At 43.0% G+C, this 19,361-nt stretch overlaps 1 long non-coding RNA gene and 1 pseudogene across 1 annotated transcript; one reads left to right on the top strand and one right to left on the bottom strand.

Moving 5' to 3' along the window:
* The first annotated feature begins 1,902 nt into the window (after positions 1-1,902).
* Positions 1,903-2,808, top strand: LOC127314011 (uncharacterized). The gene is made up of 2 exons (XR_011745092.1): positions 1,903-2,513; positions 2,590-2,808. It is a non-coding gene; the product is annotated as an uncharacterized lncRNA (long non-coding RNA).
* A 345-nt stretch (positions 2,809-3,153) lies between these two features.
* LOC127313989 (chitinase CLP-like) lies at positions 3,154-4,308 on the bottom strand (annotated as a pseudogene).
* Between the last annotated feature and the right edge of the window lie 15,053 nt (positions 4,309-19,361).

Raw genomic sequence — 19,361 nt, 5'->3', positions numbered from 1 at the left:
GGAAACATATCCCGAATTCATTTGAAGCTAGCACTAGTAATACTCTGATTGAAGCCATTGTATAATCCATGATCTATGGACAACACTGTGAAGCTTTTGAAAAACAATACCACGTTATATATGATAGAAGCAACCTTAAAACTGAAGCAAATTTCAGTGACGAAGAAATCAATTATCCGGTTGGCAGAAGCATGATTTTGTTATTTTAAAAACAATACGTTGAAGCTTGTCAGATCGCAGCCTATTTTGGTTCCATTAGAAGCATATTTTAGTAGCATTGGAAACATAATTTTTTATCCATCGAAAGTAGCAAATCACATGTCATGGAGACTTATTTTACTTAAATAATTAGTTTCCTTAGAAGCTAAATGATTTTCCTGAAAATCAGGAATGAGTAATTATCGATCGGGAGCAGTTTGGAAATGCGCATTATAATGCTAATTGATTTGGAAACATTTTTTTTTTATCCATCGGAAGCAAATATAAATAGCACTGGGAATACCATTTGTTCTGTAAGGAAGCAAATCACATGCCTTATTTTGTTTAAATAATTAGTTTCCGTAGTTGATTTTAAAAAATAGTACTCCGTATCTTTTATTCATCCGAAGCAAATATAAATAGCACTGGAAATGCCATTTGTTCTGTAAGGAAGCAAATCACATGTTATGGAGACCTATTTTGCTTAAATAAATAGTTTCCTTATAAACTAAATTTTTTCTTGAAAATCGGGAATGAGTAGTTATCGGGAAGAGTCCTGAAAATCCATGTTATAAATGGTAATGGATTCCTATATTCTCGTTTTAAACTCTTTCTTTTTTTACATGGACTCGTTTTAAACTCCTAGGAATATGCTACCAACAATAATTAATTAGCGTGTAGTACGGGATCTGTTTTTGAACGGAAGCAAACAAATCGGCGCTCCATTGACGGAAACAGACGCACGGGCTAGTTTAGATCGAATGGTTGCTTCTAATCCTGCAGACGTACAGTGGTCCGATACTCCGATGGGAAGCACATATCGGCTTCCGATTCCTAGTGGTGCCCATATTCTATTTACTCCAGAGTAGTTAAACTTTGTAGATGGATGGGAAATTGATCTCTTGAATTATTTGGCATGCGGTCCAGAACCGAGGAGATACTGGTGGACCAAGTTGGCTGGGGAGAAGCAGTTTTAGCACCACGACTCTTTTTCCGGCAATGGCAACGACAACGGAGAAACATAAGAGGAGCACCGGTGGCGGTGGTTGTGTTATATAGTTTCAGGTCTTGTATAATATCGAGTCTAGTTTTCAGAAGTTGTATTTGTTTCTTTTGTAATAATCATATCTATCGAATTAAACTTGTAGCGAAGTCAGTAGATTTTGTAATAATCATATCTAGTCTAGCATTTCGCTCGTGGTTTCTTGAGGCATCGTCTTGGTCCGTGGCTTCTTGGTCTTTGCCTGATTCCGCATTGCCTTTTGGTGGGTGACGCGGACACGATGCCGATGCATGTGGTTCGGTGTCAGCTCCATGGGTCCTCCTCCATTCTGGGTTCACGACCGCTTCTCTTGAGGTATATGTGCCTACACTAAAAATCTGTGTTTTCTTGGACTCATCGTGCCTCGTCGGTTTTTTTCTTTTGTTTGATGGATCTTATTTGGAAACAATTAATTGGAAGATATTCAATTGTTACAAGTGCAATGAAGTGCGTATGCGTATGTTCATCAGTTCATGCCTTGAATTATGCTTGGTTGTAGAACCGCATTTGCATGCATCCATACGTCTGTACGCAAGCATGTACTCTTTCTTGAGTGGAAGAGGAGCCAAAATAATTTTCACACGCTGAGCCTGCCATCCATGGAAATTGATTTTGGAGCTAAATTTTTCGTTTCGGGCCGAGCAGGAACTTTGGCCCGAAATAATAAGGAGACAAATTTTGGGCATAGGCCACCCATCGACACAAGTCACACCACCCACGCCTCTCGTTCTATCCCCCACCGCACCAGCTCCATTTGCGCCTACTCCGTCGCCGGCAGACCCTGGCCGAGTGGCCGGCTCCGGCGATCCCTCGCGCCGCTGACCAGATCCTCCTCCTTTCTCTATTCTACTCCATGGAACCGCTAAATCACTGCCCCACCACAAACCTTTAGGCGCCCAAGATCCCCGCTTGTCCCTCCGGCGCCGGCCACCGGCATGTACCCTCCGCCGCTGCCTCGTATCCCACACTACCGCCTCCTCCTCCCCTCCGCCGTCCCTTGATGCCTCCGTCCTCAGTTCCTCCTGCCCTCCACTCCCGCATCAGATCGACGCCGCAGCCCCAGTCTCGCCGATTCGAGGTGTGCCGCCGGCCAGAAGCCACGACGTCGCGGCGGCTTGTTCGCCGGTGCGCGCGTGCTCCGTTAAAACGGTGCGCAGCGCTCCGTCGAATTCGCTGCCTGCGTCGCGCGTGTGGCTTACGGCGGTTGCTGCACGCCGGCGTGGACGCGGCGGCTCTGCCCGCCTTGCCCGTCGCCCTTCTCCAGCGGCTGCAGGTACGATACGCCGAAACCCCAGCACCCAACCATCTTCTCCCCAATCTGAAAAAACGATTTTTTTTTTCTTGAGCAGCTAGAGGAGTGGATGGACAAATCGGCGGAGCATTCTCGGACCAGTCCGTCAAGGTATCAAGCTAGTTGCAGATTCGATTTCAGAGATAATAAATAAACCTATAAACGAAACTCCAGGACACTTGGTTTTGGTGCACAGCAATGGAAATTTTGGTCTGACGTGAAACAACAAATGTTCAGTATTATACTCTCATTCAGTAATATAAACTTGTCCTATGTTGATGCACAGTTTCAGCTAAGACATAACATATTTTTCTGTACATACTTTACTTGACAGAATGGCCTCCATTCTTGGTAATTGTTGGTCGGAGTGTTGCACATGACAAATTGGGTACTGCATCCCTTGAAGTTGGTTTATGTTTTATGCTGCTGCTGCTGTTGGTGTACTTGGTTAGATGAAACGAATCAGATGGCCTTGTTTCCTGGAAAAAAGGAAACCTTTGTGGGGGTATACATGTTGAGCGAGCATTTTGTTCCGCTGAAATGCAATTTTCTTGAGGCCCGAAACAACAATAGTTTTGCATGCCAAGTCGTAGGAGATGAATTGGAGGCCGTCGGTTCGTCCATCAAGTGCAATTAATTACGTGCATCTCGGCTGGTGCGTTTCCTGCGCTAGCTGCGAAAGGGAAGGGAGAGAGGTGGAACGAAAAGGATACGTATCCAGCCAGACGGAGCCTTCAGCGGCAAAAAACACATGCTGCTCAAAGTAACCGCGCGCGACAGCGACAGCGACAGCGACGTTTCCCGGTACGGTACACGTACACCAAGACAAGAGGAGGAAGGCAGGTTGATGCAGCAAGTCAACGTCAAATAGAAACAGCCCAAGGTGAGAGCGACAGCCACGTTTCCTTGCTCGCGCGCGCGTCCCACCCGTTCCGCGGCACACGAAAAGGAAGCAACACCGACCCCATTCTCTACACTGACGGGTGGAGTATATACGTGGGCTCCATGCCTCGCACAGTCGCGCATCACATGTACCGGCCTGATCGAACGCCTGGTACACGTCGGCGCGGAGAGCCGTGTAGGGGATGGTCGAGCTCAGCCCGACGACGAGCGGGCCGGACAGTGGCACTTTCTTCCGGTCCACGGTGATGCCGGTGGCGGAGAGGAAGTACCCGGGGGATCCGTTGAACCCGCGAAGCGGAGCCGTGCCGGCCAGCATCGTCGTGAAGTCGCCGCGGTCCGACGGGATGAAGAACAAGGGTCCTCCGCCGAAGATGGCCACGCGCGCCCACGCTGTTGCCGGTCGTCGTCTTGCCGTCGCTCGGGAGGCAGAGCGCGACCTTCTTGGCGACCTTCTGCGTGCGCGCCACCTGCGCGGGGAGCGACGACTGGCTGGAGGGCGCGAGCCCCGCGACGCCGACGGCACCGGCCGGCGCCTTGGACGCGCAGGAGGCGGTCGCCGAGAAGGACACCGGGAACAGAGGGTTGGCGCCGTCGGTGGCGCTTGCGGAGAGCCTCGTGACCGTCCCGGTCTTGGAGCTGCATGCCAGCGTGATTGCCGGGCCGGAGAGGTCCACCACGAGCGGCCGGCCGTCCTTGAGGGGCGCCGTGTACAGCAAGGTGTTCGCGTCTTTAGTGATGGCCGTGACCAGGGGCTTGCCGCCGCTGCCTGCGCTCGTGCATTTCGACAACGCAAACAAGCAGATCGAGATGACGACGAAAAAGGGTTTGGGGTTCCGCATCTCGGCTACTAGCTGGTTTGGCTAGCTAGCTTAGGTGGTGTATAACTGGTTTTGTGCTCTACTGGTTTGATGGCTTGTTTATTATATAGGCTGATGAACGATATGTCCGTGATGTTGCTTCATACGCCTGCCTTCCTACCTGTTCTCCACGTCCTCTCGCAAAAACAAAAGAAAAGTCATCGCCAGCAGATTAGACTTGCTTGATACATTTTCAAGTCAAACAAGTCTCCTCATTCTCGCTATGCTTTGTCCCCGGCCCCTACAATCAGTTTTGGTCCCGCTTTATAAATAAAACTAGAAGCGAGGCATTTCGTATTTTATATCCGAAAGAAATACGCACTCTAAAAGAAAGAAACTGACGATGAAACTGAATCAAAAATCTCGATGCTAACATTTTGGATGTTGTATAAATCTACCTAGTACCCTTAAAATATTTTCATACCTGGTAGTCACCGTGGGCTTCTAAACAAACATATATACTGCATGAACAACATGCACTGAGATGAACAAACATATATGCCTATGTCTCAGGTGACTGAGATTTTCTTAAGTCTCAGTCACCTCAGAAAAGTGAAACTGCAGTTCAAAAAAAATGCAACTGGAACGAGTTGCACTTTTCTGGCAGAAATGTGCAATTGCACTTTTCAGCCAGAAATGTGTAACTCATGTACATTTTTTTGGGTGACTGAGACTTAAGAAATTCTCAGTCACCTGAGACTTAGCAAAAACGTTTAAATTTTGTGTGGAAGACCAATGTGGCTATAATCCTTTGTTGAAGACCACCAATTTGTACTCCAACTGCAGACACTCACACGCAAAGTTATGACTTCAGTTTAGCACTGTTAAGAGAATGTAAGATGAATCAAATATATTGTACTTAAAAAACAATTTGGCAGTTGCCTTAACCTGGTAAAAACTATCGTATAGTGACAATCGTCGTCTACAAATTGCGCAACTAAGATATCAATGCCCACACGCTTCATCTGTATAGTGACAAGTTGGATTTTACCATAAGAATAACAAAACACAGATGCACAATGTAATTTTCTTCACCCAAAAGATGTACTATGTAATTAGATGAATAACTGCTAGATTTTCATTACCTGATCTAGAGCACTGTGGATTTTCTGTCTCAGCAAGAACAAGGACCTTTCGACCTTGTCAACAGTATGGCCGCCCTGTAATATTACAAGCATGACTAACAATAAGTTTAGCTTCCATTGAAGACACTCACTGACGGCAAGTTACTTTGCACATGTCCACTAATATAAAAATGGAAGAAGGTTGTGAGGGGGCAAATATACAGCGGTTAAGGTCATGAATGATTGCAACACGTCAACTCTCTTAAAAAAAGATTATAACATAGAAATAACCAAAGCACAAATCTCATGTGCACACTACAAACGAACCAGAACAATGAAGAGTCCTGACCTACAAATCGAAAGGAGATTCCACAATACTTAAATCTAGAAATGATATTAAGTTTAGTAAGACATGACCTGGTTTCAGAAATAACCCCGTAACAAATTAATTACTATTACCCATGGAAACAAAATTTATACATCGCCCCTGTTAGAAACAAAGACGACAAAGTACACCAACCTTGCAAGGCTTCGCCGACAATCCAGAAAGGCCTGCTTCTTGTTGCCGAGCCATCTGAGCAACTCATCGATACATCACGGAAATATAGAACAAGGGGCTGAGCACTCACGAATGTCACATCATGAGATGCGTCATACGTGCAGGATCTCCTGCTTCTCCCATCGAAACCCCATCAACTTTTCCATCTCCCATGTCTAATCCATATACAGCCAAAATACACGCATCTGTCTTGGAGGAATTCGTCAAACATCTGGGGAAATCAAAACAACTATCTTAGATGGCGCTTAGTGATTGATTATCCGGGTGGAGTTGAAGTCCTGGGCATGGGGTATGCTGGCCTTGGTCGCATCCAGTACGACATCGACTCCCACGAAGCTACGGGAGGGCGCGCCAGTCCAGGGACATCGCATACATGATGGCGGCGGGTTGAGTGAGGGCGAGCGCTGTGACGTGGGAGGATGTCGATGAGAGGAAGTAGGCATCGGTCTGGTTCAAGCCGCAAGGGTGTTGTACGGGGGTAGGGAGGCGGCGTCGTATGGCAGCAAGCAGTAGGCGAAGCGGAGCTTCTGGATTGTGGCTGCCGACGCGAGCTGATACAACATCTTGAGAAGAGCGGAGCTCTGCATCACGGGATGGTGGCGGTGGCTGGCGGGGTCGCGGAGTGATGCGTGTAGTTGACACGTCCGTTGGGAACCCCAAGAGGAAGGTGTGATGCGCACAGCGGCAAGTTTCCCTCAGTAAGAAACCAAGGTTTAATCGAACCAGTAGGAGTCAAGAAGCACGTTGAAGGTTGATGGCGGCGGGATGTAATGCGGCGCAACACCAGAGATTCCGGCGCCAACGTGGAACCTGCACAACACAACCAAAGTACTTTGCCCCAACGAAACAGTGAGGTTGTCAATCTCACCGGCTTGCTGTAATAAAGGATTAACCGTATTGTGTGGAAGATGATTGTTTGCAGAAAACAGTAAAACAGTATTGCAGTAGATTGTATTTCAGTATAGAGAATTGGACCGGGGTCCACAGTTCACTAGAGGTGTCTCTCCCATAAGATAAACAGCATGCTGGGTGAACAAATTACAGTTGGGCAATTGACAAATAAAGAGGGCATGACCATGCACATACATATTATGATGAGTATAGTGAGATTTAATTGGGCTTTACGACAAAGTACATAGACCGCTATCCAGCATGCATCTATGCCTAAAAAGTCCACCTTCAGGTTATCATCCGAACCCCCTCCAGTATTAAGTTGCTAACAACAGACAATTGCATTAAGTATTGTGCGTAATGTAATCAGTAACTACATCCTTGAACATAGCACCAATGTTTTATCCCTAGTGGCAACAGCACATCCATAATCTTAGAGATTTCTGTCACTTCCCCAGATTCACGGAGACATGAACCCACTATCGAGCATAAATACTCCCTCTTGGAGTTACAAGCATCTACTTGGCCAGAGCATCTACTAGTAACGGAGAGCATGCAAGATCATAAACAACACATAGATATAAATTGATAATCAACATAACAAGTATTCTCTATTCATCGGATCCCAACAAACACAACATATAGAATTACAGATAGATGATCTTGATCATGTTCGGCAGCTCACAAGACCCGACAATTAAGCACAATGGGGAGAAGACAACCATCTAGCTACTGCTATGGACCCATAGTACAGATAGATGTTGCTTCATAACCCGACCTTCCTAGCTGTTCTCCAATTTCTCGCAAAAAGAAAACAAAAGAAAATGCCATCGCCAGCAGATTTAGACTTGCTTGATACATTTTCAAGTCAAAGAAGCCTCCTCCTCGTTATATGCTTTGTTCCCATTTGCTTGATACATTTATTCCTTTATCAAGCGGAAGCTGATCAAGTGGGTGACAAGAGTTTCACCAGGAGAAAAATCGCCTGCCCCGTTACCCCACGTTACTCCCTCGATGCAGAATTATTGGAATAATAATACCGATTTTGAGAAAAAACTTTGATCATATTATGTGCTCCCTCCATATGTTGTGTTGAGGGTGGGTCTGGTTGATTGTCTCTAGTCCACTCCATCGGTTTTTCGTTCTAAGTCTGAAAGTCGGGTTATTGATATTGTACCCCGGAGGCTTTGGAGTGATTGTGACAGTGTTGATGATGGCAGCCTACCATCACCATTACCAAGGTTATCCTCCCACTTCGACACAGAAGTGGAGACGTCTTGTGTTGATTCAGCAGTACATACTACTGCTGGCAATCCTACTGTGGTTACTGCCGTGATAGGAAGTTTCGCTGCAGAGACAGGGAATTCAGTCAGCTTCGATGCCACGCCCAAAAATCCTGTGGTGGTCTCTGCCATGCCAGGAAAATCGGTCTGTTTTGCTACCGCGGCAGGGAAATCAGGCAGTTGCTCTGCAGAGACTGTGAACACTTCAACTGTTGATGCACAGGAGGTGGAGCATGGTTTACAGAATATAAAGTTGGCTCACGGGCTAGAGCAAGAGTCTCTAAAGGTGCCTTCTCCAACGGTACAAACTACAAAAACAGTGACTTGTGGATCTCCGAGGGTTCTGGAGGTTCCCAGCCAATCCCAAATTACTGCACCACAGGGAGGATTAAAAGGTAAAATAATGTTTGACATACAGGAGCCAGTGTCTTCTGTTGATAATTCAGATTTGCTCAATACTTGTCTATCTCAAACAGGGGTGAAACAAAACGCTTTGGAACACACTTACGCACCTAATAACATGAAGGGTTCTCCAAAAGGTGGTATAAGTAACAGCATCAATTCTGAGCCTTTAAATCAAGGTACTCTTAAGATTATGAATAGGGAGCCAGAGATTCCTTGTTTTTCTAAATCTGTAATGTCAATTCCAGATATTACTTATGATTCTACTTCTGTGACTACAATGCTGAATGAGCCTTTATCAACTAATCATGTTTCCCATCCAGAGGTAAAATACAGTGGTAATGGTACGGGAGTTTTTCTTGGCGGACGTTTTTCTATGGAAGATGTGATGACTTATGGCGGTATTTCTTCCCCCGCGACAGAGTTTCGCTCAAGTGAACGGATCCGTCAGCAATACAATGCGGATGCAACTCAACTAGATCGTGCGCAGCAATTGGCACAGGCCAAAGATGCTGGTTTCCTCCAAGGTACTTCCTCTATTTCGAAATATTCGATATCATCCATGCCGGACGAAATTTTTGTGCAGAGGGTTCAAAAAATGGGGGTATCTTTAGGGGTAGACGAGAACCAAGTGGCTGCTTCAATACATAATATGAAAAAGATAGACCATAACAGAACCTTGATTGTTCTTTCTAAAAATTTGGAGGATAAGAATAAAGAGGTAACAGATAATCAAACAGAGATTATTAATCACGCATCGGACCTATCATCAGATCTCTGTAACGAGGACAAGCAAAATGATGAAATGCCTCCGCTGATCCAGGAAAGGAAAATAACTAGAGTTTACAAACGAAAAGAGAAAATTGCAACTAAAGTGGTGCGTAGAAGTGTGAGATTAAATAAAAAAATCTGATTAGGGCTACAATGAAAGGAATTTTTTGGAATAGTGACGGTTTTAAGGATCCAGCTAAACACAACTTTGTGCGTGAAAATTTTAAAGAACATAAGCTTGACTTCTTTGCTGTACTAGAGACTGGCAGAGATAACTTTTCCACTCCTTTCTTGAATAATTTGTCAGGAGGACATGATATTCAATGGTACTGTGTTCCTCCAATGGGTCGATCTGGAGGAATTCTTGTTGGTATAAATAATACTTCGTTGACTGTTCAGAATGTTGTTACTGGTGACAGATGTGTCAAATTCTATGTGACATCTAGGTCTGATAGTTTTAGGTGGGTGTTAGTAGCGGTCTATGGAGCTGCTCAAGATGAGCAAAAGCCAGAATTCCTAGCTAAACTTGTGCGAATCTGCGAAGATGAGCCTCTTCCAATGTTAGTGGGCGGAGATTTTAATATTATAAGGCGTAAAGAAGAGAAGAACAATGATAATTTTAATGCACGTTGGCCTTTTATTTTCAACGCTATTATAGAGAGTCTCAACCTCAGAGAAATAGTTCTCTCCGGTAGACAATACACTTGGGCTAATAGACGGGACAAACCTACATATGAAAAGCTTGATAGAATTTTGGCGACTGTGGAGTGGGAGCAAAAATTTCTGCTTGTGTCTGTAAGGGCTTTGACTAGATCCGGCTCAGACCACACTCCTCTTCTCCTTGATTCAGGGGAGCAATCTTTTTTGGGTAATAAGTTTCACTTTTCTTTCGAACTTGCATGGTTAAAACAAGAAGGTTTCATGGAAATGGTAGCTAAAGAGTGGAATTCGGTTACTACAGGAGCAAATGCAATCGAAATATGGCAAAATAAAATACGTCATGTCAGACAATACCTCCGGGGTTGGGCAAAAAATCTAAGCGGTAATTATAGACTTGAAAAGGAACAATTGCTAAGTGTTATAGATATTCTGGATCGTAAGGCTGAGTTATGCCCTCTAGATGAGGAGGAGAGAAAGTCCTTGCGGAATGCAATGGACAAGGTTACTAAGTTGAGAAGAGATGAGGAGTCTAAATGGGCGCAAAGAGCTAAGATTAAATTTATTCAAGAAGGTGGTGACAATACTAAATTCTTCCACCTTATAGCTAATGGAAAACATAGAAGGAAAAAGATATTCCAACTTGAACAAGATGAAGGGACGATTATAGGTCAAGAGAACCTAAAGAATTATATTTCAGATTATTACAAACAACTTTTTGGCCCACCGACTAGCTCATCTTGTGTTATGGAAGAGTCTGTAGTACATGATATAAAACAAATTTCAGCCGACGAAAATGCCATTTTAATTGCGGAATTTGCTGAAAAGGAAGTTTTCGAGGCGATATCACAAATGGAGAAAAACAAGGCGCCGGGTCCCGATGGGTTTCCAGCAGAATTTTATCAAACGTTTTGGCGTGTTATTAAGGAAGATCTCATGAATATGTTTCGAGAATTTCACCGAGGTGATCTTCCTCTTTTTCACCTCAATTTTGGGACAATCATTTTGTTACCAAAAAAGGAGAACGCAGTTCAAATTCAGCAGTATCGTCCAATTTGCCTTTTAAATGTTAGTTTCAAAATCTTCACTAAAGTTGGGACTAACAGAGTGACTGATATTGCTGACAAAGTTGTTCAGCCAACCCAAACCGCTTTTATGCCTGGGAGACACATACTTGAGGGTGTAGTGATCCTTCATGAAACCATTCACGAACTTCATCGAAAAAAACTTGATGGTGTTCTTTTTAAAATCGACTTCGAGAAAGCCTATGATGTCTACTTCCCCCTCCTTTTCCTGTAGACAGTGTTGGGCCTCCAAGAGCAGAGGTTTGTAGAACAGCAGCAAGTTTTCCCTTAAGTGGATCACCCAAGTTTTATCGAACTCAGGGAGGAAGAGGTCAAAGATATCCCTCTCATGCAACCCTGCAACCACAAAGCAAGAAGTCTCTTGTGTCCCCAACACACCTAATAGGTGCACTAGTTCGGCGAAGAGATAGTGAAATACAGGTGGTATGAATATATAGTAGCAGTAGCAACGGTGCCAGAAAATAGCTTGCTGGCGTGTAGTTGATGGTGGTGGTATTGCAGCAGTAGTAACGCAGTAAAACAGTAAACAAGCAGCGATAGCAGTATTTAGGAACAAGGCCTAGGGATTAGACTTTCACTAGTGGACACTCTCAACATTGATCACATAACAGAACAGATAAATGCATACTCTACACTTTTGTTGGATGATGAACACATTGCGTAGGATTACACGAACCCTCAATGCCGGAGTTAACAAGCTCCACAATTAATGTTCATATTTTAGTAACCTTATAGTGTAAGATAGATCAACATAACCAAATAGATCACATCAATACCATCATAGTAATAGTTAACTTCGCAATCCACAAGAGATCATGATCATAGCCTACGACAAGAACTACATGGTGCACACACTAGTCACCTTTACACCATGCAGGAGGAATAAAATACTTTAATAACATCACTAGAGTAGCACATAGATAAATTGTGATACAAACTCATATGAATCTCAATCATGTAAAGCAGCTCATGAGATTATTGTATTGAGGTACATGGGAGAGATGAACCACATAGCTACCGGTACAGCCCCGAGCCTCGATGGAGAACTACTCCCTCCTCATGGGAGCAGCAGCGGTGATGAAGATGGCGGTGGAGATGGAAGCGGTGTCGATGGAGAAGCCTTCCGGGGGCACTTCCCCGCTCCGACGGCGTGCCGGAACAGAGACTCCTGTCCCCCAGATCTTGGCCTCGCGATGGCGGCGGCTCTGGAAGGTTTCTGTGGGTTTCGTCGAACGTATCAGGGTTTTCGATCCAGGGGCATTATATAGGCGAAGAGGCGGCGCAGGAGGGCTTCTGGGGGGCCCACACCATAGGGGGGCGCGGCCCCCCCTGGCCGCGCCGGGGTGTGGTTTGGTGGCCCTGTCCCCCTTCTCTGGCGGTTCTCGTGTGTTCTGGATGCTTCCGGTGAAAATAGGAACTTGGGCGTTGATTTCGTCCGATTCCGAGAATATTTCGTTACTAGGATTTCTGAAACCAAAAACAGCAGAAAACAGGAACTGGCACTTCGGCATCTTGTTAATAGGTTAGTTCCAGAAAATGCACGAATATGACATAAAGTGTGCATAAAACATGTAGATAACATCAATAATGTGGCATGGAACATAAGAAATTATCGATACGTCGGAGACGTATCAGCATCCCCAAGCTTAGTTCTGCTCGTCCCGAGCAGGTAAAACGATAACACAGATAATTTCTGGAGTGACATGCCATCATAACCTTGATCATACTATTTGTAAAGCATATGTAGTGAATGCAGCGATCAAAACAATGGTAATGACATGAGTAAACAACTGAATCATATAGCAAAGACTTTTCATGAATAGCACTTCAAGACAAGCATCAATAAGTCTTGCATAAGAGTTAACTCATAAAGCAATAATTCATAGTAAAGGTATTGAAGCAACACAAAGGAAGATTAAGTTTCAGCGGTTGCTTTCAACTTGTAACATGTATATCTCATGGATATTGTCAACATAGAGTAATATAATAAGTGCAATATGCAAGTATGTAGGAATCAATGCACAGTTCACACAAGTGTTTGCTTCTTGAGGTGGAGAGAAATAGGTGAACTGACTCAACAATGAAAGTAAAAGAATGGTCCTCCATAGAGGAAAATCATCGATTGCTATATTTGTGCTAGAGCTTCTATTTTGAAAACATAAAGAGAGCATAAAAATAAAGTTTTGAGAGGTGTATGTTGTTGTCAACGAATGGTAGCGGGTACTCTAACCCCCTTGCCAGACAAACCTCCAAAGAGCGGCTCCCATTTTATTTTATTTTTGGGTGGCACTCCTTCCAACCTTTCTTTCACAAACCATGGCTAACCGAATCCTCGGGTGCCTGCCAACAATCTCATACCATGAAGGAGTGCCTTTTTATTTTAGTTTTATTATGATGACACTCCTCCCAACCTTTGCTTACACAAGCCATGGCTAACCGAATCCTTCGGGTGCCGTCCAACAATCACATACCATGGAGGAGTGTCTATTTTTGTTAATTAATTTGGGACTGGGAATCCCATTGCCAGCTCTTTTTGCAAAATTATTGGATAAGCGGACGAAGCCACTAGTCCATTGGTGAAAGTTGCCCAACAAGATTGAAAGATAAACACCACATACTTCCTCATGAGCTATAAAACATTGACACAAATCAGAGGTGATAAATTTTGAATTGTTTAAAGGTAGCACTCAAGAAATTTACTTTGGAATGGCGGAGAAATACCATGTAGTAGGTAGGTATGGTGGACACAAATGGCATAGTGGTTGGCTCAAGTATTTGGATGCATGAGAAGTATTCCCTCTCGATACAAGGTTTAGGCTAGCAAGGTTATTTGAAACAAACACAAGGATGAACCGGTGCAGCAAAACTCACATAAAAGACATATTGTAAACATTATAAGACTCTACACCGTCTTCCTTGTTGTTCAAACTCAATACTAGAAATTATCTAGACCTTAGAGAAACCAAATATGCAAACCAAATTTTAGCATGCTCTATGTATTTCTTCATTAATGGGTGCAAAGCATATGATGCAAGAGCTTAAACATGAGCACAACAATTGCCAAGTATCACATTATCCAAGACATTATAGCAATTTACTACATGTATCATTTTCCAATTCCAACCATATAACAATTTAACGAAGAAGAAACTTCGCCATGAATATTATGAGATAAGAACACATGTGTTCATACGAACCAGCGGAGCGTGTCTCTCTCCCACACAATCATTTATTCAAACAAAAACAAAAACAAGAAACATACAGACGCTCCAAGTAAAGTACATAAGATGTGACCGAATAAAAATATAGTTTCAAGAGAAGGAACCTGATAATTTGTCGATGAAGAAGGGGATGCCTTGGGCATCCCCAAGCTTAGACGCTTGAGTCTTCTTGATATATGCAGAGGTGAACCACCGGGGCATCCCCAAGCTTAGAGCTTTCACTCTTCTTGATCATAGTATATCATCCTCCTCTCTTGACCCTTGAAAACTTCCTTCACACCAAACTTCTCATAAACTTCATTAGAGGGGTTAGTACATAATGAAAAACTCACATGTTCAGAGGTGACACAATCATTCTTAACACTTCTGGACATTGCTCAAAGCTACTGGAAGGTAATGGAACAAAGAAATCCACCCGACACAGCGAAAGAAGCAATGCGAAATAAAAGGCAGAATCTGTCAAAACAGAACAGTCCGTAAAGACGAATTTTTAATAAATACTTCCGTTGCTCAGATCAGAAAACTCAAAACTAATGAAAGTTGCGTACATATCTGAGGAACACGCACGTAAATTGGCATATTTTTCTGATTTTTCTACAGAGAAAACAGCCCAGATTCGTGACAGATAGAAATCTGTTTCTGCGCAGAAATCCAAATCTAGTATCAACCTTCGATTAGAGGCTTCACTTGGCACAACAAAACACAAAACTAAGATAAGGAGAGGTTGCTACAGTAGTAAACAACTTCCAAGACACAAATATAAAACAAAGTACTGTAGCAAAATAACACATGGGTTATCTCCCAAGAAGTTCTTTCTTTATAGCCGTTAAGATGGGCTCAACAGTTTTAATGATGCACTCATAAGAAATAGTAATTGAAGCGAAAGAGAGCATCCAGAGGCAAATTCAAAACACATTTAAGTCTAACATGCTTCCTATGCATAGGAATCTTGTAAATAAACAAGTTCATGAAGAGCAAAGTAACAAGCATAGGAAGATAAAACAAGTATAGCTTGAAAAATTTCAGCACATAGAGAGGCATTTTAGTAACATGAAAATTTCTACAACCATATTTTCCTCTCTCATAATAACTTTCAGTAGCAACATGAGCAAACTCAACAATATAACTATCACATAAAGCATTCTTATCATGAGTCTCATGCATAAAATTATTACTCTCCACATAAGCATAATCAATTTTATTAGTTGTAGTGGGAGCAAATTCAACAAAGTAGCTATCATTATTATTCTCATCATCAAATATAGGAGGCATATTGTAATCATAATCAAATTTATCCTTCATAACAGGTGGTACCAAAAGACTACTATCATTATAATCATCATAAATAGGAGGCAAAGTATCATCAAAGTAAATTTCCTCCTCAATGCTTGGGGGACTAAAAAGATCATGAAAACCAGCTTCCCCAAGCTTAGAACTTTCTATATCATTATCAACAATGGTGTTCAAAGCATTCATACTAATATTACTACCAGCATGAAAATAAGATTCCATAGGTTTTTTAATTTTCGCATCAAACAATCCATGTTTTAAATCAGGAAATAGCATAAGAAGCTCATTTTTGTCCATTATGCCAAACTAGTGTAAACAAGAAACAAAAAGTTGCAATTGCAGGATCTAAAGGAAATAGCTTCGAGTACTTACAATGCGCCGGAAAATAGCTTGGTAGCCGAGGTCCGGAGTGTGAGTACCTTTTACCTTTCCTCCCCGGCAACGGCGCCAGAAAATAGCTTGATGTCTACTTCCCCCTCCTTTTCCTGTAGACAGTGTTGGGCCTCCAAGAGCAGAGGTTTGTAGAACAGCAGCAAGTTTTCCCTTAAGTGGATCACCCAAGGTTTATCGAACTCAGGGAGGAAGAGGTCAAAGATATCCCTCTCATGCAACCCTGCAACCACAAAGCAAGAAGTCTCTTGTGTCCCCAACACACCTAATAGGTGCACTAGTTCGGCGAAGAGATAGTGAAATACAGGTGGTATGAATATATAGTAGCAGTAGCAACGGTGCCAGAAAATAGCTTGCTGGCGTGTAGTTGATGGTGGTGGTATTGCAGCAGTAGTAACGCAGTAAAACAGTAAACAAGCAGCGATAGCAGTATTTAGGAACGAGGCCTAGGGATTAGACTTTCACTAGTGGACACTCTCAACATTGATCACATAACAGAACAGATAAATGCATACTCTACACTTTTGTTGGATGATGAACACATTGCATAGGATTACACGAACCCTCAATGCCGGAGTTAACAAGCTCCACAATTAATGTTCATATTTTAGTAACCTTATAGTGTAAGATGGATCAACATAACCAAATAGATCACATCAATACCATCATAGTAATAGTTAACTTCACAATCCACAAGAGATCATGATCATAGCCTACGACAAGAACTACATGGTGCACACACTAGTCACCTTTACACCATGCAGGAGGAATAGAATACTTTAATAACATCACTAGAGTAGCACATAGATAAATTGTGATACAAACTCATATGAATCTCAATCATGTAAAGCAGCTCATGAGATTATTGTATTGAGGTACATGGGAGAGATGAACCACATAGCTACCGGTACAGCCCCGAGCCTCGATGGAGAACTACTCCCTCCTCATGGGAGCAGCAGCGGTGATGAAGATGGCGGTGGAGATGGCAGCGGTGTCGATGGAGAAGCCTTCCGGGGGCACTTCCCCGCTCCGGCGGCATGCCGGAACAGAGACTCCTGTCCCCCAGATCTTGGCCTCGCGATGGCGGCGGCTCTGGAAGGTTTCTGTGGGTTTCGTCGAACGTATCAGGGTTTTCGATCCAGGGGCATTATATAGGCGAAGAGGCGGCGCAGGAGGGCTTCTGGGGGGCCCACACCATAGGGGGGCGCGGCCCCCCCCCTGGCCGCGCCGGGGTGTGGTTTGGTGGCCCTGTCCCCCTTCTCTGGCTGTTCTCGTGTGTTCTGGATGCTTCCGGTGAAAATAGGAACTTGGGCGTTGATTTCGTCCGATTCCGAGAATATTTCGTTACTAGGATTTCTGAAACCAAAAACAGCAGAAAACAGGAACTGGCACTTCGGCATCTTGTTAATAGGTTAGTTCCAGAAAATGCACGAATATGACATAAAGTGTGCATAAAACATGTAGATAACATCAATAATGTGGCATGGAACATAAGAAATTATCGATACGTCGGAGACGTATCAGCCTACGATAAGGTTAATTGGTCTTTTTTGCAACAAGCAATGCGAATGAAGGGGTTCGACCCCAAATGGTGTGAATGGGTTCAGAGATATATAGAAAAAGGGAGTGTTGGAATTCGTGTAAATGAAGACATAGGTCATTATTTTCAAATAAAAAAAGGTTTGCGACAGGGAGATCCTTTATCTCCTATTTTGTTTAATATTGTTGCTGATATGCTCGCAATTCTTATCCAACGTGCGAAACAAGATGGGCAGGTTAGTGGTTTAATCCCTCATTTGGTGGACGGGGGACTCTCAATTTTACAGTATGCGGATGATACTATTCTTTTCATGGAGCATGATTTAGAAAAGGCACTTAACATGAAGATGGTTCTTTGTATTTTTGAACAGCTTTCTGGACTTAAAATCAATTTTCACAAGAGTGAGTTATTTTGTTTTGGGAAAGCGAAAGATGATGAGAGTGAGTATACAAATCTTTTCGGATGTGATATAGGCTCACTTCCGTTTAAGTATCTGGGGATTCCAATTCATTTTCGAAAGCTGAAAAATAGTGAGTGGAAACCTTTAGAAGACCGTTTTGAAAAGAAATTAAGTTGTTGGGCTGGGAAAATGTTATCCTATGGTGATCGCCTTAATCTTATAAACTCGGTTCTCACAAGTTTGCTAATGTTTATGCTATCTTTCCTAGAGATTCCTATAGGAGTAAGAAAGAGGCTAGATTTCTTCAGATCTCGTTTTTTCTGGCAAAGCGATGGACACAAAAGAAAATATAGACTAACAAAATGGGATGTTATTTGTAGACCAAAAGATCAGGGAGGATTAGGAGTGGAAGTGCTACATCTAAAAAATATAAGTCTACTAAGCAAGTGGTTGTACAAACTTATGAACGAAGAAGGAGTGTGGCAAGAGATAATCCAAAACAAATATTTGAAAACTAAGACACTTTCTCAGGTTACAGCAAAGCCAACGGATTCACCTTTTTGGAAGGGTTTAATGAATGTCAAAGATGAGTTTTTCAAAAGAGGGTCTCTTGTAGTAGGAAATGGACAAAATACTAGATTTTGGGAAGACACATGGCTAGGTGATCGGCCTCTTAAGAATCAATACCCGACTCTTTACAACATTGTTAACCATACAAATGTTACGGTAGCACATGTTATGGGCTCAACACCTCTGAACATAGGATTCAGGAGAGCTTTATCTGGGAACAAATGGGATAGATGGGTCCATTTAGTTACTCGCCTCATGATGTTTCAATTGACGGATGTGGAGGATGCTTTTAGATGGTCGCTGACTACTTCTGGTGTGTTCAGTGTTAAATCTATGTACACAGACTTGCTTAATGGACACACATGTTATCTTAAGAAATATATTTGGAAGATCAAGGTTCCACTTAAAATCAGAATTTTTATGTGGTTCCTACATAAGGAAGTTATATTGACCAAAGACAATCTTAGCAAACGGAATTGGCATGGATGCACTAAATGTAGTTTTTGTGATCAAGATGAAACAATACAACATTTGTTCTTTTCATGTCCCTTTGCCAAAATCATTTGGAGGATTATTTATATGACGTTTAATTTACCTCCTCCTTCTAGTGTCTCAAATTTGTTTGGAAATTGGTTAAATGGGGTGCCAAAAAAAGATAAAGGCCACATTAGAGTCGGTGTGTGCGCTTTATTGTGGGCTATATGGACAGTCCGTAATGATTTTATATTTAACAAAAGAAGTTTACCATCTTTTATGCAGGTTATTCCTTTGGTCACTCATTGGATCCATATGTGGTCCTTCCTGCAGCCGGTGGAGGAACGTCCGGACATGGATTTTGGGTGCAACCGTTTGGCGACGGTCGCACGGGATTTCTACAGCCAGTGCGGTTGGCGGTCTGAGAAAAGGCTCACATCATGATGCTACATCGCTTTTTTCTTCTAGCTTTT

This window comes from Lolium perenne, chromosome 1 (genome assembly GCF_019359855.2).
Source record: "Lolium perenne isolate Kyuss_39 chromosome 1, Kyuss_2.0, whole genome shotgun sequence".
In the NCBI taxonomy this organism is placed as follows: domain Eukaryota; kingdom Viridiplantae; phylum Streptophyta; class Magnoliopsida; order Poales; family Poaceae; genus Lolium; species Lolium perenne.
Note: the sequence above shows the minus strand (reverse complement) of the source record. Positions and strands in the feature narration are given on the sequence as shown.